Genomic DNA, 27,207 nt, shown 5'->3' with positions numbered 1-27,207 from the left:
CTATATGTTACTGAGAATTCTGCAGGTACTCACATATCCAAAAATTATTCCTTTAAAAAGAAAAAGAGAAACAAAATGACTACATACAACCTTAGCTCATGGATTACATACATACAGACAGACACACCCGCTACATAAATTTCTAAATCACAACCATATCACACTTAGGGTGCTGAGTAGGACACAACAATAAATGCTTATCCTCATCACTTTCTTGAATCTTTTCAAAAAGCCCCTTTAAAAAATCTAAACACCATAAAATTTCCCAGAGATACTATCAGTACATGACTGTTTAATCATTAGTGATTAGTTTCAAGAGGGAAATAGATTTAGGTTTCTGCATGCAAAGGCATGCCCTATATATATTTCTCAATCAATTGCATGCCAAAGAATAAAATCTCTCTAAGGCTTTATTACTGTAATCGATGTATTCCTAGGTGTCTAAATATAACCCTTTAAAGTGGGAGAAGACAGAGAGGCAGAGTAACCAGATTTTCAAATGCAGCCACACTTGATTAAGTTGAAAAAAAATACAAGGCTTGGGGCATACCTAGCATAGCCTTTTCTTCTGGGGACCTGGATGTCACTTCTGCAAAGAGAAGGCTGTGGTCTCATTAGATGCAAACAGTTCTTATATCTGTACACATGCCTCAAGGTTGATCAGAACCTAGAGGGAACATTGCTTAACCAGCAGCTGTTAGCTGACAAGAAATCAAAGGTTACAGTGTAAGGCTGATAGAAATCTGTTATTCAAAACTCAGTCTTCAGGGTAGTCCAAGGTCATGCAGCTACTTAGTTGCAGGGCTAAGACTACAACTCAGGTTTGCTAGCTCTGTGTCCAGTGGTACATGAGTCAAATATTTTGCTAATTGCACCATGGGCAGAAATGTGGAAACAAGGAAAGGGAGATGTGGATTTCAGTTACTTTATTTCCTTTCTCTTTTTCTAGCTATTTATTTCTCTTCAAAAAAAAGATGAGCCCATACAAAATGTAAAACTGAGCACGTGCAAAATGTAAAATTAAAAGAAAAAAATGGGATATCTTTTATTTGGAGGAGTGATACAGTAAAATGTCAAAAAGTAGTGGAATAGAAAATACATTTTACACCCTGGAAATGAGATAGTCATGATGACACAGTCAGCTCTGTAGATTTTTAAAAGTTAGTGCCATTCATTAAATCTTTCCCTTTATTTTGGTAAGTATCACTTATCCTATATACATTTTTTCAATGATAAGTCAAGTAGACCATTAAAACAACACTCAGCAGACATATGGAATATTAAGAGGATGTTCATAATTCCCTTCATAAGGACCATATATTTGGTATTAAAACATTCTAGGAAAAAATGGTATAAGAGGAAAAAAACAAAATGAAATGGAGAAGTAAAGGAACTTATGTGTAAAGAAGAAAACTAGACACTGTAAATATGGTAACACATAGGAGTTTATATACATATCTTGTTTCTGTTATCTACAAAGCTAAGCTTGCCAAAAAAAATTAAGAAAAATTAGTCTAGTGATTTCAGCTTCTGCTTTCTTTGTGGAATAAACTGTTTTTGTTCTTAGAATCAATTACATTACCTTGTATCTTTATTACACAATTTTATCAAGGAAGTAACATCATGTTTTCTTTTACACTCTTGACTGATGTGGAATTTATAGTAAAATACATATTCTTTCCTTGCTCTGGTTGGCAGTTGAGGAGGAGGGGAAAATTGTCTTCCAGAAATCAAATCAGTTGTCAATCTGACTAATAATAAAATTTGATGAAATATCTATTAATTAATATTAATGACTAATTTTCCTCTTAATGATTAATTGTTAAAAAAAACAATTTAGCAAGTTCCATATTGCAAATGTAGCTCTATTATGAAATTACCTCCATTCTCTTATAACTCAATTGGATGAGTTAATGTCTCAATTTAACTCATTGCAATTGCATTTTTAAGTGTCTGCCACTAGTTCAAAGTTCTTAATAGGTTACAATGAAGAAGCTCCACTAAGTCTTTCTGTCATATCTGATTTTGTAGTTATGAGAACAAAAATAGTAAGTGAGAGAAGGCTATTTCCAATTGAATCCAGACATTGACAAGATAACTTCATCATCCACAAGGGCATCATTACCACGAAATTCACCATAGAAGCTGCTACTCTTAATTTTCAAAATCCAATAATGTAATAAACTGTTTTCTAAATCTTAATATTTGCAAATTAACAAACAAGAGAATAATATGAATAAAATAGAAGTGCTTGACCACTTTGATAAAAGCTGTACCTTCATCCAATTTTCATATTAAAAAGCATGAGTATTGTGTAAGATTGCATAACCTGTCAATTAAATCAAGACTAGAATTTAAATCTTATGATTCTAGGCTCCCTAATCACTAGTCAATGATGTCTTAAATAATGAATCTATTAATGAATTCATTTCCAAAGTTGAAGTGATATTATATAGTTTAATAAATGACTACAGGTTAAACCTAAATGTAAGTTGTAGATAGTAATTTAAATGTCATTACTGAACTTGAATAACAAATATTGCTTAAATTAGATACTTCCCTATTGCATTTAGATATTGGCTGACATCATTGATTTCTTCCAAAACAAACTGAAAAGTACAAAAGGTCATGAAAGAATTAATTTTTCCTCTGATTTTGATGATCACCTTTCTATTACACTTCATAATTTTTCACAAGGTGTTTTCACAAATTTAACCTCTTTTGAGACTCACAAAAACTTCTATGAAGTACTACAGACATTATTCCCATTTTACAGGTGAGGAAGCAGGTTGAAAGAGTTCACATATCTCTTCCCCAGTCACAAATCTAGTATCAGAGCCCACATCTCTGATATCTCCAAGTCATTTTCTTTCTACTACATCACGGCACCTCTCTTTAAAAAGGTAATGCAATATGCAGAGAACATTACAGGAACAATTCAGCATTCTTGCTATGGCTTCAAATATTATCTCCTCCCTAAACTGAATTTTTTGGTCACTTGACATTTTATATGCTTGTAACTTTTATGTGGCCTTTTGATCCTTAGCCTAACTTAACATTGTAGTTGATTTTAAAATGATCTAAATCAACAACAAAAAGAGTGAGGGATATTTTAAAAGTAATCTAACAAATTTAGACAAAAAAGGTTACAGAAAAAGGTTTGCCTGAAACAGCTTAACCAAGATCATATAGATTAAAAATATGTGGAACTTAAGGATGATGCAAGTAAAAGTTGGTATCCCATATAAGACAAATAGAAAAGTTAATTTAGTGATTTAATGTGATGTGACTATCAATAAAACTTAACATGTGCAGTTATACAAGTTGATACAATGCTAGTGCCCTTACCAAATGTCAATCAAACATTTTTCAATTCAGTATTTAAAGGAATCCTATAGTGAATCTTTTTTATAAAGCAAGATCTTCCTTTTGTAATGTGAATTTCAGTAATGCAAAGATCAAATTTTGTATGTCAAGTATTCTTAATATACATCAGTAAAGAAAAGCATAACATCTTAAAGACAGATGAAGACTGACCTCCTCTAACACTAGGCTTCTTCAATTATTCCTTCTCTGCCTGTATCTTCTATTTTTTCCCTTCCTCATCAGATCCCTATAGCAGACAAACTTGCATATCCCTTGCTTGACTTTGTTGCCTTTTCTAACTACTCTTCTAATTCTCTTCTTCCTTTTGATGGTAACTTTATATAATTAAGGAGTCTATGTCTGCTTCTTACACCTCCCCTGAATTCTCTTAAATCCTAAACCTTCTGTAATCTGGCTTCTGCAATCACCACTCCACTGCAACTGTTCTTTTGCAAGTTACTAAGGCTCCCCTGATAATAACTCATGTTTATATAGGTCTTTTTTATATCACTTATAACATGTTTTTTCAAAACAACACTCTGTGAAGTAGTTATTCCAAATATCATTATGCATATTTTGAAACGAAAAAAAAAACTGAAGGTTAGATAACTTGCCAAGGTTAACACAGGAATGAAATCTTGGAATGGAGGCATGAACCCTGTTCTCTCCTGACTATAAAGCCAGTGCACTTTCCACTTTATTGACTCCAAAGGGTTTGTCTGCTTTACTTCTTCCTCACACTAGGAATTGAGGGTTCACCTCTTAAATCATCTCCCTTGACTTTTCAACACTACTGGCTTTACATTAGTGATCCTACTTTTCTTGTTTGTTGGCCCCTCTTCCTACTTCTGCCTCCCAAAGGTACACAAACCCCTAGGCAGCCCTCAACCTATCCTCTTATATTTCTAAGTTCTCCGGCTTCAGTGAGCATAGACTCTCATGACTTCAAACGTTATCTCTATGTAAGTGATTTCTAAATTCCTATCCCTAGCCTTGACTCTCTCCCTGTTTTATTCTAGCATCTCCAAGAAACACCTGAGCATTTATATTTAGTTGCACTAATATTTTGGTGTAATTATCACCATTCAAGATTATATAAAAAGTACCTTAAGCTTAACATGTCTAAAACTAAACCATTATATCATCTTTTATCTGAAACTCTTCTTGACATGTTCATTTCTGTTTATGCTGTCATTCTCCCTGTCACCCAACCTCAATGACATCTCCAATTCCTCCTTCTCTTGGCCTACTCAAATCTAATTAATCATCAGATGCTTTCAATTGTTTCTGCATCTCTAGGACCCATTTCTTCCTTCCTATCTTAAATGCCACCACTTTAATTCAGCCTCTTATTACATCATTTGTGAACTTTTGCAATAATTTCATAATTGGCCTCCCTGTCTTCAATCTACCCACTCTCATCCATCCTAATGCATAATATTTTAATAACAATGATCTAATTATTTTAATCCCCCATGTAACTTCAGTGACTTCCTTCTGCTTGCCAAATCAAACTGAAGCTCCTTACCTTGGCATTCAAGCCTTTCTGAATCTGATTTTCTATCCTTCTCTCCCACTGTTCCTTTAAATGAAGCTTCCCCTGAAGCAAGATGGTATCAGGGCATCATTCTAGAACAGATAGTTCACACTTGGTCTCCTAATCTAGACTGCCTTTCCCCTTCTCCTTACCTATTTCACCTATTCCTCATAAAATCATTAAAACCTGGAGCTAGAAGAAGACTTAGAGACCAGAATAATCCTGTATCCCTTGTGTCTTGGATTCCCAGTGCTTAACATAATGCCTGACATGTCCTAGGTACTTAACAGAAGCTTACTGAACAACTGTTTGATTTCATAGATGAGAAAAATGAAATACAGTGATGTTAAGCATGTGGCCCAGGTCATGCAGACGGGACGAGAATTCCTGATCTCCCCACCTTCTAGGAACAAGTTTGTATGTTTTTTTTAACAGAAGGTTTAGCTTAAATGACTACCTTCTGCATGTGAAGCTGAACTCCTATGATGCGTGTCTGCATGATCATATTCGAGGCTTATCAAATACTTCCTTATATACTGTTAGGTATCCTTTCACGAATAAGGGTTTGGCCTTCCTCCATTAACGTTTTAGCTCTGTGGGGACCAAGTTTATGTATTGCACCTCTTTGAATCCTCCTTAGCACTCAAAACAGAACACAGGGCTTCAAAGGGCAAGGACTCAATGAATGTTTGTTTAATGATTAATGAAAATATAGGACCCGTAATTAAAGAATACCCTCCTTTGGCTAACGGGTCTTATACTATCAGTTAAAGCAATGTTAAATGAACTAACAGTTAACCTTCAATGTAAATTAGTCAATTTATTAACAGCACAAATAGAATACTATTTTAAGAGAAAGCTGCTATAAATTATCTGGGATATCCCTTAATACAGAGCAACAAATCCGAAGAATTAAGCGATATTTTATTATTTGATTGAACTAATAACCTGGTAATATTTATAACATTCCATATTATTTTAAATATCACAGGATCACATGTAAGAAGGATAAAAAAAGCAGATGGCTCTGGAACAGAAGTTAAAGCTTGTGTCAAAACTGTAGAAAATTCAAATGAATCCAGTTAATGTGTGTGAGGTTAGAGTTTTTTTTTGAAAAAAAAAAACCAGATTAGTATTTTTTAAGAAAATGGGTTTTCTAGATCTTGATCACGTAACCAGAGAATTTTTGGCTGACAGGTGCCCATGTCACTTCTTTACTAAAATATTATCATTTGTTCTTTTTTAAGAAGCTATCATAGCACTATTATATGACTATATGAATACATCATTGCACCAAATCCAAATTCCTAATTATTAACATCAACTTGATCTATTTGCCAAGATGTACCATTCATAACACATCATATGTCCCATTGTTACTCCTGCTTCCACTTCTGTTTTTGCTATTCCCTTTGCCTAAAATATCCTTCCCATTTCTTCCTGCTAAATAAATTTCATTGGTGCTTCAAGACTCACCTATTCCTTGAAGTCTACCCAATAACACTAGTCCACACAAAACCAGTTACTTATAATGATGATGATGATGATGATGATGATATAATTGTGTGGCACTTTAAGGTCTGCAAAGATACGGACACATGTCAGTGTATGTATGTACACACACACACACACACACACACACACACATATATATATATATATATATACACATTCGCACAGGTGGGGCAGTGAATAGAGTGCCAGATTAAAATGTGGCCCAAGACACTTACTAGCTCTGTGACCCTGGGCAAGTCACTTAACCCTGTTTGCCTCAGTTTACTCATCTATAAAATGAGGTGGAGAAGGAAATAACAAACCACTTTGCCAAGAAAACCCCAAATGAGGTTATGAAGAGTTGGACATGATTGAAAACGACTGAACAACCACAAAATACAGACTCTCTCTCTCTCTCTCTCTCTCTCTCTCTCTCTCTCTCTCTCTCTCTCATTTGATACTCACAAAACCCCGTGAGGTAGATTCTTTGTGAAAGGAAATATAGCAGAACTACTGGACTCAGTCTGGAGAACTGGGTTCAAATCTTAGTTCCAATATCCACCAGCTGTGTGAATCCAGGCACATTTCTTAACCTCTTGAGCTTCAATTTCTTTACCTATAAATTTTTATGAAACTTTCTAACCCTATTGCCCGATACCAGGTTTTTGTAGAATCACTTAACAATGTGGGCTGAGATTTTGTCACATAATAAAATGCCTTTACCTCTAGTTTATCCGCTCATCAATCCATCATTTGTATATGCCAAAATAATCTTCCTAACGCATACGTCTGATCTTGACTCCAAAATCAACAGTTGTTCTACCTTGTCCCACAAATAAAGTTGAAACTCCAGAATCTGGCATTTGAATGACTACACAATCTAACAGCAACCTTTGCTCAGAGCTTTATCACATAGAACTCCCTTTCCTGTTCTTTATGTTCCAGTCAGACTAGACTACTCTCTGTTTCTTGTATTCAAAAAGACACTGCTAACCATGAATAAAATCTATCTCACCACAAAAGCAGGCCCAGCAGGAAATATTCAGACCCACTTGGAAATCCTAAGTTGTTAAGAGTAGCTATATACACTCAAGAGCAGTAAAATCACATTTCCTTCAAAATATAGTAATTGTGTTTTATAATATAGATTTTTTATACTGCCTTGATCCATTCAACCCTGCTAACTATCATCCCATATCTTTCCTCTCTTTTTTGGCTTAACTCCTTAAGAAAGCTGTCAAAAATAGGTGCTTCTACTTCCTTTCCTTTTACTCTCTTCCTAATTCCCTATACTCTAGTTTCGGACTTCTTCATTCCATCAAAGCTGCTCTCTCCAAAATTACTAATCCTCTTTCAATTGCTCTATAAAATAGCCTTTTTCCCCCAATCCTCATCCTCTCTGTCCACTCTGTAGCCTCTGACACTGTCAATCATTCTCTTCCCCCTAATATTCTCTTCTCTCTAGGTTTAGTGATATCACTCTCTCCTAGTTCTGGTACCTGAGACCTCAGTCTCAGGAGACCTGTCTCCATTGCTGGATCTTTATCCAGGTCATGCTCACTATCTGTGGGTGTCCACAGGCCTCTGTCTTGGCCCTTCTTCTCTTCTCCTTCTATACCATTTCATGTGTTGACCTCATCGGCTCCCATGTATCTCTAACGTTCTCATTCATTTGTTTTCAGTCATGTCCAACTCATGACTCCATTTGGGGTTTTCTTGGCAAAGATAATGGAGTAGTTTGCTATTTCCTTCTCTAGCTCATTATAGAGATGACAACACTGAGATAAACAAGTTTAAGTGACTTGCCCAAGGTCACACAGGTAGTGTCTGAAGCCAGATTTGAACTCAAGAAGAAGAGCCTTACAAGCCCAGGCCTGGTACTCTATCTACTGTGCCACCTAGCTGTATATTATTTCTATACAGACTCTCAAATCTGTTTCTCCAGCCCTAACCTTTTCTCTGACCTCCAGTCTTACATCTCCAGCTGCCTACTAGGTATCTCAAACTGGGTCTCCAAAAAGTGAATTCATTACCTCCTTCCTTAAGCCCTCCCCCCATTCCAAACTTCCCTATTACTGTTAAGGGTACCACCATCCTCCCTCTCCCCTTAGCTCAAATCTAGGTGTCATTCTAGGCTTTTTATTCTCTCTTACCCCACCTCCTATAACCAAACTGTTGCTAAGGCCTGTCAATTTTACCTTTGCAACATCTCCCATCTATGCCCCTTTATCTGCTCATACTGGAATCACACTAATGTAGGCCCTCATCACATCATACCTGGACTAGTGCAATAGCTTGTTGGCTGGTCTGCCTTCCACCAATATCTCCCCATTGCAGTCCATCCTCCACTCAACCATCAAAATGATCTTCCTTAAGCACAAGACTGACCATGTAACCCTCCTACCCAATAAACTCCAGTGACTCCCTATCACCTTAAAGATAAAATATAACATCCTCTGTTTGAATTCAAAACCCTTCATAACCTGCTTCCCCCCAATCTTTCCAGTCTTCTTACACCTTACAGCACCATCCCTCCACCATATTCTTTGATCCAGTGATACTGGCCTCTTCCTTCCTGGTCCTTGAACAAGGTACTCCATCAAATGATTTCAGGCATTTTCAATGGCTATCGTGCATGCCCAGAATGCTCTCACTCATCTCAGCCTCCTGGAATCCCTGGCATCCTTCAAGTCACAGCTAAAATTCTACCTTCTACAGGAAACCTTTCCTAATCCTCCTTAATTTGGGTGCCTTTCCTTTACTGTTTATTTCCCATTTACTGCATTTCCCCATGTATAAGATGTACCTTAATTTGGGGGCCTGAAATTTGAAAAAAAAATGTATTACATAAAGTTATTAAGTTTTATTCATCATAAAATTCATACAGCTCCTCATCACTGTCAAAACTCCCATCCATTAGCTTGTCCTCATCTGTGTTTGATGACGAATCACTGTCTTCATATATTGCCTTGTCCTCAGTTCCATCTATGGCATTTGAAATGCCACCCTTCTTAAATGACTTGACAGCAATCTCAATCTTGATATTATCCCAGGATCTTTTCACCCAGGTACAAACTTCTCCTATAGTTGGTTTCTTCACTCTTGCCTCTCATGGTCTTCTTCTGCCCTGGCATTTTCAGTAGGGTTTCTTCTTCCCATAGACGGTCTCGAATTGTTTTCTCAGTTGGAGGAGGACAAACTTACGTTCAGCAGCACGATTTCCATTTACTTTTGCCATCTGGATCCCTTTCAACTTGAATTCAGCACTGTACAAAAATCTTTTCTGAGCCATTTCTGGGCAGAACGATGGCAAAACGTAACCTAACATACCAGTAACAATTGCGAAACAATGAGCACAAAGACAGCAAGTGCGAAAAAGCAGGAAATGCAAGTAACAAAACTACAACCACTGTATATGATGCACCCAATTTTTAGACCCCAAATTTTTTGAGAAACGGTGCGTCTTATACATGGCGAAATACGGTATCCTATATGTAACGTGTTTGTATATAATTATTGGCCTGTTGTCTCCCCCAATAGACTTTGAGCTTCTTGAGGGCAAGGACAGTCTTTTATCTTTCTTTGTATCATCAGTGCTTAGCAGAAAGACTATGCTAGGCACATAGGAGGTACTTACTTAATAAGTGTTGACTGACTGAATATATAACCAATTAGTTCCAACTGATGATATTTTGCTATATGGAAAAGCTCAGGTAACATTGTTAATTGATTCTATACAAACATGGGACTGGGCAAAACAATGTTATCGGGGCAATTACTTAAAAAACAACTTCGGTTCAGATCTACAAGGTCAGTTCCCAGTGGACACCACGCTCAAGTAGTCATTCATCTTTAATATACAGAGTACAGCTGGGGTTATTAGAGTATTTTGTGGAAGTTTTATTTTAATGTCCTAATAATGTTTTCACAAAATTATGTTGGTTTGGTACATCGTTCCTCAAGGCATATCTGTACAAGCTCTCTGTTTTCAATGGAGTTCATCACGTTTTGTAGAGCTTTGAATTTCAAAGTCAAATTTAGATACAATATCATTAAAGCTCCACTTTCCACGCAGACTTGTCAAAATATTCCATGAAACATCTGGTGGAAAGGATGTCCATTAACAATATTCTCAGTGTTTCATTTATCAAACAGAAGTAAGAGCATGTGCATAGAAGACTTAACTAGTTCAAATAAACATAATGAGCCACAATAATGAATTATAATGCCTTATTTGCTGTACAGATATTAAAATAAACAAAAAATCTAAAATTCCACAACCAATATAAGTTCCCTAGGCAAGATACAAGACATTTCAAAATTTGAGAACTGTTTCCCAAAGGGGCAGAGATCTGGTGTATGTATGTATGTATGTATGTGTGTGTGTATGTTTGTATGTGTGCACATAGGCAGGTAGGTATTTATTAGCAAGCCAAGCAAACAGTAACACAAATTTCTACATAATGCTCACTGTGAAAAGTCTCGCTGGTGTAATTTATATTTCCTCATTAAAAAAAACTCAATAGATAATATAAATCTGCTAAGAGATTCTATGATAACTTTTAAACCAAGAGTTAAATGGCCATCCTGCTAAAATAGAGAAAAATTAGAAAAATGGGTCAACTTGAAGAAACAGTATTTCTTTTCATCAGAGACTAGAATACTGTTCTCCTGGTATCATATAAGAGGCTCAGAATTATCTCTAGCTTTCTTTCCAGATAATGTCCAAAATTTCAGCTGCATAGACTCCTAAGTTTTTTTTTTCTCATAGAAATATCTGGACATTGATTTTGTGTTTGTTTTGGGTATGCATGTGTAATTAATTCACGATATATGACACTTGGACATCATCAACTGAAGTTGAGTTCCTTTAATAAGTTACTTTGGAAAACACTGAGAATATCATGTTGACAACATGAAGTCAATAGAGTATAAACACTGTTATTCCAAGTGTCACTAGAATGTTATTTCCATTTCTCTTGACATCTGCTCTATGATACACAGAGCATACATGCAATATGGCAGCTCATTAAGTTGTTTTCAGTTAATTCAGAAACCAAATTACCTCAATATCACATCTTTTATATGTCTGAGTTACTCTTTCATTGTGAAGTTATACAATTTATCAAGGATAAAATTTCTCTGAGCAATGGGGTCACTCTTGACATTTGGGAAGAAACAAAGATAAAATACCCAAATTTGTTTCCTTTAGGGCTTCCGGTTTCAATAGAGAAAAAAGAAGGTAAGGAAACTGGATTGCGTGCTTTCTCCCCTAGGTTAAGGACTACAGAAGTAGTTAATGAATCTCTGTTGAATATTATATATTTACTCTATCAGTATCTTGACAATGGAATGCTAGAAAATAAAGGAAAAAAATTAAAATTCTTTTCTTTCAGTTTATCTGAATAATGCTGAAGAGTCAGCCAATGGGAATGAATAAGACTTTACTCTTCAGATTTTTAGAAGTGATATCATGAATTTTTACCAAGTCCCAATTATTCAACAGCTTTTATGCCCCCTTTTGACAACTTTCTGAACGCTACCAATGTCACAATCTATTAGGCCATTATGTTTGTTCTAGCTTTCTTTTCTAAACAGGACTGGCACTTAATTCTTCTCATTCTTTTTAATAGAAGCAAGTCCTTTAATCTACTTACTCTCTTAGCTAAGCATGAATTTACACCTTTAAAATTCACCTTCCTTGTCCAAGTAATATTACCATGAAATATAAAAATAATAAAATTTCTCCTAAATACCCTACGTTTTTTGCAACCCTTTTTCTGTCATTTTGATCTTACTCAGGCTTTCTCTAGTGAATTTGTCAAACCAACCATCAAATATAACATTCCCCGTGATGGGATAGATCTAAGCCCACTGCTGTCAAAGCAACTGTGGTGTGGGGTTTATGCTGATCAGATCTTGAGCAAAGGTTAATGAGGCACCTGGTAATAAACAACTCTTTTCCTAAAAGAAAAGTACAATTATGTTAATGAGTACAGAGAAATGTAGTCACCTCCCTGAATGCCTCCCTATAATGTTCTTTGTTTAACCTTTATTTAATAGTTCTCAAATTCCACTCATGTTTCCCTCCAGTATACCCTGTGATGATTAGAAACAGAATCAGTGCCATAAATTCAGTATATTCTTCCAGATTTGACTGAAGACCCTCGGAAATTAAGAAATGCAACAAAACTATTTTCTACTATAAAAACCAGCATGGTTACCAGACAGTCATAGTGGCATGGAAATGGTTTCATTCTATGAATATCTCTCTCTTTGTAAAATAAACAAAACTTTTTTTAAAATGTGTAAATGGTGTTAAGTCTGTAAGTCAGAAATTTCAACTATTATGTCAAATTCATTAAATTCTTTCTCTTTTCAGATACATATAAATATTCTATTTACAAGTTTTCAAGGGAGTACTCAGAGGTGGTGGGAACTCAGTACTATACTTCTACATTTTTTATTTCCCAAACAACTGATTTTTACAGGCTATATCCCTGAGAAGGTATGAGTATTTGCCTAATGACTTAAGCACATTTTACCTTTTGCATGTGATTTCCATTTACAACAGGGGAGAGAAAGAAAAGGTATATTCTTAACATTGATTTTAAAGGCCCATTAAATTGTAAATTTAAAGGAAATTGATGCAAATTGTATGCCAAAATAGCTACACAGCCAGCAAACAAAATTTTGGTTGACTTCTTTCACATTATATGTGATCAAACCAACTGTGCATCCTAGGCCATCTCCAGTCATCCTGGTGAATATCAGGCCACTGGACCCAGATGGCTCTGGAGGAGAAAGTGAGGCTGGTGACCTTGCACAGCTCTCTCTCACTCAAATCAAAGTCAACTGCAAGTCATGTCATCATTTTCCTGATGTCATGGTCCTCTTCAAAAACAAAAGACAAACACAAGATCGAGTTCTTGGAAATCATGTGGGTCCCTGAACGTAAGAATATAATTTTTCTTCCTTTATATTGTTGACCTATATTGCTGAAATTTGAATGAGTCAAGATCTAAAGTGTACATTCTTTGATATATATATATATATAACATATTTAATATATTATAATTATAATATAAACACACCTTCTTCATTGGGATACTTTCTTGAGATGGGGGTGGGGGGGATCCAAATACAAGTCAGTTTTCTGAGCTTTTTTCCTAAATATGGTGTCACAAGGAAGACTGAATGATAGAATCTCTTATCATCATCATCACCATTATCCTCATCTTCATCCCCATCCTCATCCTCATCATCTCTAACATTTATATAGCACTTATTATGTGCCAAGAACTTTACAATTGTTATCTTACTTGATTCTCACAACAACCCTGGGAGGCAGGTGCTAGCATGAATAAATAAAATTCAGGGTAAAACAGTTGTCCTCCTAAGACAACATGAGAAGACCTCAGTAAAGAACTTACTTCCCAGGGCAGAGGTTCTGCCACAGTAAAGAGCAAACACCTCCAGGCAGACTTCACTGACTCAATAAACAATAATCCTTAGGGGCAGCTGGGTCTGGAGGCAGCCTCCAGCACAGCAACTTTCACCTCACAGATGGGAGGTGGAAGGGGGTAGTGTTGGAACAGCTGAATAAGGGAAGATTGAAGGACTTTTTCCTATCTTGGGATGCCAGGCCCAGCTGTGCTGGCCAGACACAGTCCTGGGCTGTGGCTGTAGGAAGGAGCTAGCACATAGATTAGTGTAGCAGCAGAGTGGTGGGGACCCTGCTGGCTATAGGCATTTGCAGGAGAATGGAGTCCGTGGTTTCACGTCCAGGGCAGAGGAGAGAGCTGAAGTTTACAGCTGGAGGGACCACAAGGAGCAAGAGCATTTTGGAGCATGGCTGGGAGTCCTAGCTGTGGCTTGGGGTTGAAGAGGAGTATCCAAGGTTGGGCCCCCACACAGAGCTCAGAAAATAACAGTAAGAAGGACCAGAGGCCTGGGGCACCATTCCCCATACCCCAGGACTAGAGCCAATTACAGTAATAAGCTGCTAAAACAAAATAAAACAAATAAAAATAAGCAAAAGAGAAAGAACATGACCATAGACAGCTACTATGGGCATAAGGAAGATCTGGGTTCATATTCAGAGGAAGATAGTAAAGTTTAAAAAGCCTTTCCTACCTCAAAGAGAATGTCAAATGCTCACAAAACCAAAAAGAGTTATTGGAAGAATTTAGAAAAAACTGCAAAAATCATGAGAGAGTGAGGAAAAATTAGGAAAAAATAAGAGAAATCCAAAAAAATTATGAGAAGACAGTCATCCAGTAACTGGAAAAAGAGACCCAAAAATGTAAGGAAGAAAATAACTCCTTGAAAACTAAAACTGGGCAAGAGGAAACTAATGACATTATAAGACAGCAAGAAATAATAAAGCAAAATTAAAAGAATCAAAAAATAGAAGAGAATGTGAAACATCTTATTAGAAAAACAATGGATTGGGAGGGGGTAGTCAGAAGTAAACACTTTTGAAAAGGGACAAGATCAAAGGAGAAAAAAGAATAAGTGGGGGGTGGGATAGGATGGAGGGAAATATAGTTGGTCTTCCACAATATGACTATTATAGAAATGTTTTGCATAACTACACATGTATAACCTATATTGAATCGCTTGCCTTCTCAGTGAGGCGGGTGGGTAGAGAAGAAGGGAGAGAATCTGGAACTCAAAGTTTTAAAAACAAATGTTAAAAATTGTTTTTACATGCAACTGGGAAATAAGATATACAAGCAACGGGGTATAGAAATCTATCTTGCCCTATAAGAAAGAGGGAAGGGGATAAAGGGGGAGGATGATAGAAGAGAGGGCAGACTGGGGTTGGGGTCATCAAAATGCATGCTGTCTTGGGGTGGGGGCAGGGGAGAATTGGGGAGAAAATTTGGAACTAAAAATCTTGTGGAAATGACTGTGGCAAACTAAAAATAAATAAATAATTTAAAAAAAAAAAAAAGAAAAATTGATCTGGAGAACATATTGAGGAGAGACAATATAGGAACTGTTGGACTACCTGAAAGTTACAACCAAAAAAATGTCTTGGTACAAAATTAAAGAAATTATTAAAGAAAATTACCCTGAAGTTTTTGGAACAAGAGGACAAAATAGAAATAGAAAAAAAAATCCACAAATAACCACCTGAAAGAGATGTCAGGATGAAAACTTACAAGAATATCATAGTAAAATTTCAAAGCTCCCGAAAGTTAAGAAGAAAATATCATGAGCAACAAGGGAAAAAGCAATTTAAATACTCAAAGCTGCAATCAGGATCACACAAGACCTAACTATATTAGAAGACCATGGGTCTTGAAACAATATTTTGAAGAGTAAAAGATCCGGGGTTGTGACCAAAGTATCCAGCAAAGTTGAGTATAATCCTAAATGAAAAAAGTGGACATTTAATGAATTGAAAAACTTTCAGGTATTTGTGACAAAAAGGCCAGAACTCAATGTAAAATTCAACATATAAGATTCAAGAGAAATATAAGATAAACATTAAAGACCAATTATAAGGGAATTAATAAAATCAAACTGTTTGCTTCTTATATGTGAAAATATCAGTATTCTTAAGATGTCATCATTACTTGGGTTAGGGGTAGGGAACCTGTGGCCTTCTAGGACCTTGAGTGTGGCCTTTTGACTGAGTTCAAGTTTTACAGAACAAATCCTTTTATTAAGGGGATTTGTTCTGTGAAGCTTGGATTAAGTCAAAGGACTGCACTTGAGGACCTAGAAGGCCACATATAGCCTTGAGGCTGCAAGTTCCCCACCCCTGACTAGGGTAGTTCAGAAGAAAGACTTGGGCTGAACTGAGTATGATGGATTGACTCTGAAAAAAATAAAACAGGGCAGCTAGGTGGCGCAGTGAGTAGAGCACGAGCCCTGGAGTCAGGAGGACCTAAGTTCAATTCCGGCCTCAGGCACCTGACACATGTACTAGCTGTGTGACCTTGGGTAAGTCACTTAACCCCAATTGCCCTGCCTTCCCCCCCCCCCCCCGCCAAAAAAATAAAACTAGGTAGGGAGAGCTATTATCTCATACAAATGAGGAAAAGAAGAACTGATATAGAAGAAGCAGGTGGGGGTGGAGGGTTGGTACTGCTAGAAACTTACTCTCATCAGAACTGGGTAAAAGAGGGGAAAATATATACATCTTCGAAGGGTATAAAAGTATTCTCAATTTATGAAGAAATAAGAAGGGGAGTAGGATAAGGAGGGGACTTTTAGAAGGGTGTGTAGATTAAGAATTAGGAGGGTAAGGGAGAGGATGGAAAATTAATGTGGAGTGTAGAGGAGGATAAGGGAAGGATTCTTAGAGGGGTAGGTAGATTAAGTGATGGGAGCGCAAGGTAGTGGTTAGAGGTCAATTGGAAGTGGAAGGAGGGATAGGGCAAATAGGGCAAAAAGGATAACTAAGTGAGGAAAAATAGGATGGAGGTAATTATACAACTAGTAATTATAACCTTGAATCTGAATAGGACGAATTTACCCATAAAATGAAAAAGGACAGCAAAATGGACCAAAAATCAGACCTCAACAATATGTTGTTTACAAGAAACATGATTTAAAATGAGAGATACACATAGAGTTAAAAATAAAGGGCTTGGGTACAATTTATTATATTTCATTTGATAAAAAAGTAGGGGTAGCAATCATGATCTTAGACAAAGTTAAAGCTAAAACAGATTTAATTAAAAGAGATAAACAGGGATACTACCCTATGTGTCACCCATATTATTCAATATTGTTTTAGAAATGCTAGCAGTGAGAGAAGAAAAAGAAATTGAAGGAATCAGAATGGGAAATGATGTAATAAACTCTCTTTTTAAAGATGGTATGATGATATATTTGGAATATCCTAAAGATTCAACTAAAATTAGTTGAAACAATAATTGTAACAAAGTAGGATACAAAATAAACCCACATAAATCATCAGAATTTTTATATATCACTAACAAAACCCTATAGTAAGTGATAGCAAGAGATTTCCCGTTTAAAATGACCATAGGCAGTAGAAAATACCTGAACATATACCTGCCAAAACAGACCCAGGAACTACATAAGAAAAATTAAAAAAAATTCTTTATGCAAATAAAGCCATATTTAAATAACTGCAGAAATATTAATTGTTCATGAGCAGGCAAAGCCAATATAATAAAAATTACTATTTTACCTAACTAATCTATTTATTCAATGCCATTCCAATTAAATTATTTTTTAAAAGTATTTTACTGAGTTAGAAAATAATAAAATTCATTTGGAAGAGAAAGTCAAGAATTTCAAAAAAATTAATGAAAAAATATAAAGGAAGGAGTTTTAGCAGTACCAGAACTTCAAACTAAATTATAAGATAGTAAATATCAAAACTATCTGGTATTGGCTAAGAAATAACAAAGTAGATCAGTGGAACAGAATGGACACACAATACACAGGATTATAGTAACCTTGTGTCTGACAAATGTAACGATTTAAGTTTTGGGATTAGAATTCATTATTTGGTGAAAATTATTGGGAAAGCTAGAAAGCATTCTGGCAGAAATTGGGCAAAGACCAGTATCTTAAACCATGTACCCAAGATAAGGTCAAAATGTATACGTGACCTAGATATAAAGGGAGATATCGCAAGAAATGTCGCGAGAAAATTAGAAGAACATGGAACATATTCCTATCAGACTAATGGGTAGGAGAACAATCTACGAATAAACAAGAGATAGAGAGCTTTGTGAGGTGTAAAATGGGCAATTTAGATTATAATAAATTTTAAAGTTCTTGTACAGCTCTTCTCTTCCGCTGTGGCTCTGAGGTCAAAATGGAAGTTCAATCCCTTTGTGACCTCTGACAGAAGCAAGAACCGCAAGAGGCATTTCAATGCTCCCCCCCCACCCCACATATAGAGGAAAATCATGTCTTCTCCTCTTTCTAAGAAGCTGAGACAGAAGTACAATGTCCACTCCATACCCATTTGGAAAGATGATGAAGTCCAGGTTGTTCAAGGACACTACAAAGGACAGCAAATTGGCAAGGTGGTCCAGGTTTACAGAAAGAAATATGTGATCTACATTGAGCGTGTGCAGCTGGAGAAGGTTAATGGTACAACTGTCCATGTGGGCATTCATCCCAGCAAGGTGGTAATCACAAGGCTAAAGCTGGACAAAGATCGCAAAAAGATCCTTGAGCGAAAAGCCAAATCTTGCCAAGTAGGAAAGGAAAAGGGCAAATATAAGGAAGAAACTATTGAGAAAATGCAAGAGTAAAAATTACATGGCTGTAATTAAATTTCTAGAATGAACAAAAAAAAGTTCTTGTACAAATAAAACCAACGTAGCCAAGAATAAAGGAAATCAGAAAATCTGGAAGATATTTCCACAGACCTCCTCTCAGATAAAGGTCTCATTTCTCAAATATATAACTTTGTCAAATTTATAAGATTTCCAAATCATTCCCCAATTGGTCAAAGCATATGAACAGGCAGTTGTTCAATGAAATAAAAACTATATATAGTTATATAAAAATGCACTAAATCACTATTAATGAGAGAGATGCAAATTAAAACGACTTTGCTATATCATCTTACACCCATGTGTAATGGCTAAACAAGCTGATAGGACTGTGATGGAATACTACTATGCTATAAGAAGTGATGAGCTGGCTGATTTTAGAAAAACACGGAAAGACTTGGACCAGTGAAGGAACAAGCTATCCACCTCATAAACAGAAGTACGTACAGTATCGTTTTACATATATGTATATGTGTACATATGTATGTCAATAGGCATGTATGTGTCTGTGTATCTGTGCTTAATTGTAGCCTTCTCTAGGACAGGGTGAAGAGGGAGAAAAAAAATAAAAGTACACAGCACAGAGCAAAACAAAACTTAAAACGAAGCACAGAAAAGCTGGATAGTTTTGAAAACAATGGGTAGTATTTATTACATAGGATATAGCATATATTACTCTCAAACCTGGGAGATGTTACATCTAGAGTACTCTTTATCCTATCTCCATCAATGGAGTTTAGAAGTTATCCTGTTGTCATTAGCCAATTTGGCTTGCTTTGACTGACAGAGAACCAGGCTCTTTCCACTGCCTAAGATGGAAACAAAAGGCATACTGCCCCCAAGGGTGGAGGTGACCCACTGAGGCCTGCACAAGGGTTGCTACCACTACTTACCAAACAGCAGCAGCTAACACTATCGCTCCACTGTTTGCCTAGGAAAACTTGTTAAATGAGGTTAATGCAGAATGCACTAAAGGGCTGAAAGGCTTCTAATTAAGCCTGCTTTTCTTCAAGCATCAGCACTTAAGAATTTTTTAAATTGTTCAATTTTATTGTTTTTTCTGTCTGGATTAACTACCAGAAGTATAATTGCTACTATTTCAGCTAATTTATTGTAGGTTAAATAAGCTTTTGCGAGTTAGCCTTTGAACCTAACCATGATTTATAACAATGTTCCAATGAGAAATTATTTCCAGATTTCAAGCAACTAACAAAGAATGTTTTAGAACAGGGGTTGGCAAACTATGTTCCATGGGCCAAATCCAACCTGCCACCTATTTTTGTATAGCTCATGAGATAAGAGGAGTTTCTACATTTTTAAAAGAAAAAAAATTTCTAAATGAACAAAATGCAAAAACCATAGAATATAACTTTTTTTCAGAATGTAAACTCCTTGAAGGCAGGGATTTTCATTTTATCTTTATATCCCCCATGAGTAGCACACTGCTTAGTACATAGTATAACAGACATTTAAAAATGCATATAGATTGATTTGGGGAAAGGGAAAGGGACTAACAATCCTATAGTATTCTTCCGGCTTCATTACTGATTTTTGTGATCTTTATGGGTTTTTAATAACCCACACCATACAACCAAAAGTCTTCTAATGTCTAGAATAGATAATTACTTAAATTTCTTTTCCCAAATTATAAATTTGTATCTTATGTGATAAAGTTGCCTCAAGTTCCAAGAACAAAATATTAAGCACTTAGTTAACACATAAAACATTATCAAATGTTAATTTAAAAATATGTGCCTAGAAACATGTTCTGCTTCATGACCCTTTTTAAAATGAGACGCACAGAGAATAAAATATGCTTCTGTTTATTTTTGGGTTGTATGTCTTTTTTCAATACCTTGTAGGTTTTTTAGTATAATGAATCTTTCAGGATCATTGACCTTCAAAGAAATGAAAAACTTCTGCTATGTATTTCTATCAATCAAAGGTATGACTTCTACAATGTTAATTTATAAAAAGTTGACCAGCATTTGAACAACAAAGATTTTTTAGCTTGGTGATTAAACAGACTTAATGAGGGTGGATTTACTAACAACTTTCAAGAAATGTCTAGCTCCCAACCAAATGCGCTGAATGAAAGAGTTTTTAAAGACCTGATCCTGGAAGAGAGCCAAGACCTAAAAGGAGTGAATGAGGCAAATTATTCTTATGATTCTTTTAGTTATTCTTATTCATTTCTTCTATATTCTCTCCCAAAGAGCCCACTCTTTTATGGTTATCTGTATTTTAGATAAAGCACGCCCCATCCAGCCTGGATATGGCATAGTCACTGATCACCGCAGAAAAGTCAGCATACAAAAGTGGGTTCTCTCAACCTGTAAACATATCTAGATTTATAAAATAATCTAAACCTAAATCATCACTCTGAGAAGGCATAGACCAAGTAGTGTCCTAGAGATGAAATTTTTTCTTTTCGAAAATTAGCAAAACTGGCTTAAATTTAATATTTTCTCCTGCAAAATCTAACAATATTGCTGAGAGAGTAAAGCTTGACAGAACTCTCTATACTGTAGCTGTCAACATGGCAATTCTTGCTAATTATCTCTATCTCCAATAACAGTGCTTTTAGAGTATAAAGATGAAGGCTTTCCCCAATTGATAAATGGACAAAGGATATCAACAGACATTTTTCAGATGAAGAAATTAAAGTTACCTATAGATATATGAAAAAATGATCTAAATCACTATTGATTAGAGAAATGCAAATTAAAACAATTCTGAGGTAAATCATACCTATCAGATCGGCTAACATGACAAAACCAGAAAATGATAAATGCTGGAGAAGATGTGGGAAAATTGGAACACAAACACATTATTGGAGGAGTTGTGAACTGATCCAACCGTTCTGGAGAGCAATGTGGAACTATCCCCAAAGAGCTATAAAACTGCACATACCCTTTAACCTAGCAATATCACTTCTAGGTCTGTGTCCCAAAGAGATCATACAAATGGGAAAAGGACCCACATATACAAAAATATTTATTGCAGCTCTTTTTGTGGTGGCTAAGAATTGGAAATTGAGGGGTTGCCCATCAATTGGGGAATGGCTAAACAAGCTGTGGTATATGAACGTAATGGAATAGTATTGTTCCATAAGAATTTGATGAGCAGGTGGACTTAAGAAAAACCTGGAAAACTTCATAACAACCTGGAAAAACCTACACGACATAATGCTGAGTGAGTGGAGCAGAGCCAGGAGAACGTTGTGCACAGCCACAGATATATGGATTCCGTGAGGACCAACCCTGACATACTGTGCTCTTCTCAGCAACCTAAGGGGCAAGGACAACTCCAGGGGACTCACGATGGAGAATGCTATCTTCATCCAGAGAAAGAACTGTGAAGTTTGAATACAGATTGAGGCGCATTACATGATCGCCTTTTTTTTTTGCTTCTCTTTTGTTTTTTTGGGTTGGTTTTTTTTTTTTTTTGGTTCTGTTTCTTCTTTCTCATGATTCATTCCATTGGTCAAAATTCTTCTCCACGACTTGACTAGTGCATAAATTAATTCAATGCGAAATTATACATGACAGTTATATGAGATTCCATGCCGTCTTGGGGAGGGAGGGGGGAGGGAGGGGAGAAAATCTGGAACTCAAAACTATGTAGAGCCATGTGTGGTAAACTAAAAATAAATAAAGAAATTTAAAAAAAAAAGAAAAACCTGGAAAGATTTACATGAACCGATGCTGAGTGAAGTAAGCAGAACCAGGAGAACATTGTACACAGCAACAGCCACATTGTACAATGGCCAACTTTAATAGACTTAGCTCTTCTCAGCAATGCAAGGATCTAAGACAATTCCCTAAGACTCATGATGGAAAATGCTATCCGCATCCAGAGAAAGAACTATGGAGTCTGAATGCAGATGGAAGCATATTATTTTCTCTTTTTGTTGTTGTTGTTTTTTCTTTCTCATGGTTTTGCCCTTCATTTCTACTTCTTCTTTGCCACATGACTGATGTGGAAATAAGTTTAATATGATTGTATAAGTATAGTTTATATCAGATTGCATGCTGTCTTGCGGGCGGGGAGGGGGAGAAAATGTAAAACTCAAAATCTTATAAAAGTGAATGCTGAAAACTAAAAATAAGTAAATACTTTTTAAAAAAAGATGAAGGCTATGTTTCAATTCATTAACCTTTATCCTTTTAGCTACTTCCCTAAATGCTAGGATGGAAATGTTCCCCATAGGATCCTGAGAAAGTCTAGTCAGTCACCTTACCTAACTCATTGTGTGCCTTATCAGTTTAGGGGCCACTTAGTTATAATAATACAATGATAACTTACATGTATAGTAATTTCCAATTTTCAAAAATAATTTTCTCATTTGATCCTCACAACAGAACTGTAAAGGCAAAATTTATCATCTCAATTTTAACAATAAGTAAATTGAGGCTTAGAGAGGTTAAAAGATTTAGTTACAGGATAACACTGCCAGGCAGGTCTTTTGAATTTCAGAGAATGTTCTTTTCACTACATGGAAAATACGTATGCGAACATATGTGTATGTCTTTGCAAACAACACTAAATTAAATAAACTAGGTTTATATACCCTGAGTGCTTCCCCACGTTTGGGATTCAAATCTCCAGCTGACTAAATGACATTTTTTCCTGCTTACCAACACTGAATATGCCTAAAATAGAGAATATAATTTTACTGCCATAATTAGTAATAGCTAACATTTACACAGCACCTACTATGTGCCAATGCTGTGCTAGGTGCTTTATAATTATTATCTCATTTGGATCCCCACAACAACCCTGTGAGGTAGGTGCTATTATCACCATTTTACAGAGGAGGTATGGAGGTTAAGTGACTTGCCCAGGGTCACGCAGTTAGTGTCTTCCTGACTCCAGGCCTGGTGCTATTTACTTTGCCACCTAGCTGCTGAAACTTGCTCATCTTTTTGACTTCACTTTTTCTATCAATGGTTGTTCTTGTTGTCGTTCAGTTGTCTCAGTCATGTTTGACTCTTCATTGCCCCATTTGGGGTTTTCTTCACTGAAGTAGTTTGCCATTTCCTTCTCCAGCTTATTTTACAGATGAAGAAACTGAGGCAAACAGGGTGACTTGCCCAGAATCACCCAGCTAGTGTGTGAGGTCACAGTTGAACTCAGATCATCCTGACTATAGCTCCAGTAAACTATCCACTGTCCCTTCGATTAGTGGTACCACCTCCAGAAACTTTGTGCTATCTCTAAATTTTCCTTCTCCTCCACTTCTTAAACATAATCATTTCAATTTAACAAGCAGTTATTAAGTGACTTCTCTGTGCCAGCCCCTGTGCTATGTGCTAGAGATGCAAAACCAAAATGAAACAGTCTCTGAACTCACAGGGGTTACAGGCTAACAACTAGTTATGTGCCTTACCCTACTTTCCATTCCTGCTATTATCTAACTGAGCTCTTGCAGTGAGTACTGACAGGTCTCACTGCCTCAACTATACCATTCTCAACTAATGCTCCTATTTTTGAAACATTTATTTTCCTTATGTGTAGACACTGTTATACCTCTGCTCAAATCCCTTTAATGGGTTTCTATTCCAAATGACAGAATGTTCAAAGTTTTGGGGTTTTTTTTTACATGGTCTTCAAGGCCTTCCAAATCTAGGGCAGCTCTATTGTACTGGCTTTTTGTCTCGTTTGACGTATACTATACTTCAGTTAAGCTGAACTATCTATTATACATAACCTGGACTTTTCTACTTCCATGATTTTATTCATGATTTTCCTAATGCCTACGGGAACTTCATATGGCCAGTATACCAGTCTCCCAATCCCAACCTGACAAAATCCTTTGCATCTTTTTAAAGCCCAACTCAAAAAACATTATCTGCTGTAATTCATCCTTCACCCCCTCTCCCTCAGGAAGAAATGCCTTCTCCCACAGCATTGTTTTCATCTCTTTTATGCACTTTTCAGACATTCCGTTGGATTAGGTATTTATGAATGTATTTCCCTACTATTTATAAGATACTATATCAGAAAAATGAGCTTAGCTAAAGTTATCTTTCCAAGAATGTAGCTCAATATTCTGTATACCATAGGTGCTTAGTAAAAGCATGATGAATTGAATTAAACTTGAAAATTCAGTTTATCTTCTAAAACCTTTCTTTTAAAAAATTTTTTTTCTTGTGACAAGTAGCCCTTAACAAATATATTTGAAGTAACTGGCATGATAAATACTTTTTTTTAAAAAAAAAGAACTATGGCTATCAGAATGCCACTGTATTTAGAGCAATGAATTAAGTGAGCTATATTTGCAGGTTTATCCCCTTTAAATCTTCGTAAGAAATCAGATGTCTTGAAGCTAGATGCATCCCACAGATTGGAAGGCAAAGTAACAGCTGACAAGAATTTAAGAAAGTAGAATAAAAATAATAGTATAAAAGTCCTAAGTATAAAATACAACATTATAGCAATTTATATGTGACAAACAGCTAAGAAACAGGACTAAACATATGTCTACGGTAACAACAATTAACTACTGAAAACAAACGGCAAAGAAAGTTTTGTTCTACTGCTTACAAGGAGGTGTTTTTAAAAACCACCTCAAAGTCTAATTATATTTACTGTTCTCCATGCTTTTTCTGACATAAGAATCACTATGAGAAATATTTTGCAAGCTGAACTTTAGAAGTCTCTAAAAAAATTTCCCTTAAGATTTTCCATTCTATGTTGTTAGTATTGTCCTAGTTTGTTGAACCATAATTCTTCAAATGCATAGTTAAGTATAAATACCATTAATGTCTAAAGAAGGGGTTATTAACCTGAGGTCTGTGAACTCTTTTCTCCTTAATATTTTGATAATTGCATTTCAGTGTAATTGTTTTCCCTTGTAATCCAATGTATTTTGTTTAATTTATTTGAAAACATTATTCTGATAATGGTTCAAAAGCTTCAGACTGTCAAAGGGGCCCATGTCACAAGAAAATAAGTATCCCAAAATTATTCCAATGGAAGATGATCACATTTGTCAGACTGACAAGAACAGCCCAGATACAACTGATGATTTAGTAATAATGTCACATAGCACAATTATTTAATATAGAACTATTAAAGAATAAAATAATTGTCACCATCGTTCTAGGGTTCATGGCGTCCTGGGGTTTCCCCAGGACAGATGGCAGGAAGGGCCTGAAAGGAAATTAAATCTCTCTATTTTGAGCAATTTGGAAAATTTAATATAAAAGCCTTCAGGTCACTTCATTTCCTTAATTCTACACAGGTGACAAGAATCAGGAAGGAAACATCGTGTAGTGGTAAAGAAGAGATCTATATTGTCTCTGATTTATCCAAAGGATTTTTCCTTTGGGAATCTAAATCAGGTGAGTACTTTAGTATAAAACTATCTTTCCCCCCAATTCAAATTAGCTTATGATTATTTTTTCAACTCTCCAGTTGCCACAGAAATAGACCTTCTTCAGTACCACTAACAATAGATCCTGAAGCACAAAGTTTTTTTTTCTTTAGAGAAAAAAAATATATACATCCACTGAGCTATAAAGTCCAACAGGGAGATGAGAAGCAACGCCGGCCTGGTAATGACTACTTCATCAAACTGACACGTAGGTTTCACGCTTATTTCTGAAATCTTCACAATCTAAGTATGTTGATAAATTGAAGAAATGGGTAAAGAACCATTTACTAATCTTGTTCCCTTAGCATACATTAGGAGAGAGAGAAAAATCCTATGAAGCACAATTCTCCTTTGAGAATTTTTCAGGTTTAATTGTGAGCACAATATATGCTGCTTCTCTGGGACCTCCACATTGACTCTATTACTACTGCTATCAGAAGACTGAAAGAAAGAACATAAAGAAATATTTCAACAACAAAAAACGCATGAAAGAAAGCTTTCATGCTTATGAAACATGGCTGAAAATTTAATTTCACTGAATATCAAGCCAACACAAGCCTTATAAATGAACACCTCCTTGTTACTAATTTTGGGCTATTTCACTTTTCATTTCAAAAAAAGTAATTCCAGCAAAACTCATCTGAACAGCATAAAGCTCTTGATATTTTAAAACATTTTGGAACAATTACTTTGATGGGAGCTCTTGACAGTTAAATGACTCTGTTAAATGAATGTTATAGAAGACACATAATGATTTTAGTGAAATATTGAATTTAACTAAAAATGAGGAAAACCAGTCATAAGCACCATGGGCATATTTGAATAATAATAATATCTTGCTTATAAAGCTCAATGTATTATGGATTTTTTCTAATAATCACGCTATCAACTAGTCAGGCCATGTGTATATTTCTCATCCCAGGGTTCCACACATTTTGTTGGCTTTCTTCTGTTTTTGTTGTCATTTCTTTATCTGGGAAACCTGAATGTACTTTTTACACTGGAATGATATTTTCCTGTTAGGAGGTAAATGGAATTATCTGCCTGTTCTGAAGCATTCCCAGTTCTATTTTTCTTGTTATCATTGTTCTCTTTCTCTCATTTGCTCCATGGGATTCCAAAACAAAAAATTTCACAGGTCGGAAACA

General features: G+C 35.8%; 1 protein-coding gene and 1 pseudogene across 2 annotated transcripts in view; one reads left to right on the top strand and one right to left on the bottom strand.

The window, feature by feature from the left end:
* EFNA5 (ephrin A5) overlaps positions 1–27,207 on the bottom strand; it is a 328,795-nt gene that overhangs the window by 30,932 nt on the left and 270,656 nt on the right. The gene's annotated exons all lie outside the window — the stretch shown is intronic.
* LOC118857859 lies at positions 9,747–18,698 on the top strand (annotated as a pseudogene).

The sequence above is a fragment of the Trichosurus vulpecula genome, chromosome 1 (genome assembly GCF_011100635.1).
Source record: "Trichosurus vulpecula isolate mTriVul1 chromosome 1, mTriVul1.pri, whole genome shotgun sequence".
NCBI classification, from domain to species: Eukaryota; Metazoa; Chordata; class Mammalia; order Diprotodontia; family Phalangeridae; genus Trichosurus; species Trichosurus vulpecula.
The sequence above is the reverse complement of the archived record's forward strand: the minus strand, read 5'-3'. Positions and strand labels throughout refer to the sequence as shown.